Here is a 412-nt window from a genome sequence, read left to right as displayed (position 1 = left end):
TGCATAAAAAGCATGCTTATGAAATTGGAACACTATTGGTAGCATGCACTTATGACGACATGCTCGCAGCGCTGACAAACAATTTTGGAACACAGCCAAAGATAATACGATACGCGGGGTCACTCGGGTGATGTTTCTGAACGCAGCCCTAACACCGAGTCGGCCGACTTCAGAGTGAGAGAGAGAGCGCCCGTCCTTCTCGCTCTACCAGTAAGCCCGGATCCTCATACAGACATTACTCGGGTGATGTTTCTGAACGCAGCCCTAACACCGAGTCGGCCGACTTCAGAGTGAGAGAGAGCGCCCGTCCTTCTCGCTCTACCAGTAAGCCCGGATCCTCATACAGACACTGGCGCTTTGACACAGAGCACTGATTGGTGAAAAGTCGGTTGTGGGGGTAAAATTTATCCCC

This window comes from Trachymyrmex cornetzi, unplaced genomic scaffold, assembly GCF_001594075.2.
Source record: "Trachymyrmex cornetzi isolate Tcor2-1 unplaced genomic scaffold, Tcor1.1 scaffold682, whole genome shotgun sequence".
NCBI lineage: Eukaryota > Metazoa > Arthropoda > Insecta > Hymenoptera > Formicidae > Trachymyrmex > Trachymyrmex cornetzi.
The sequence above is the reverse complement of the archived record's forward strand: the minus strand, read 5'-3'. Positions refer to the sequence as shown.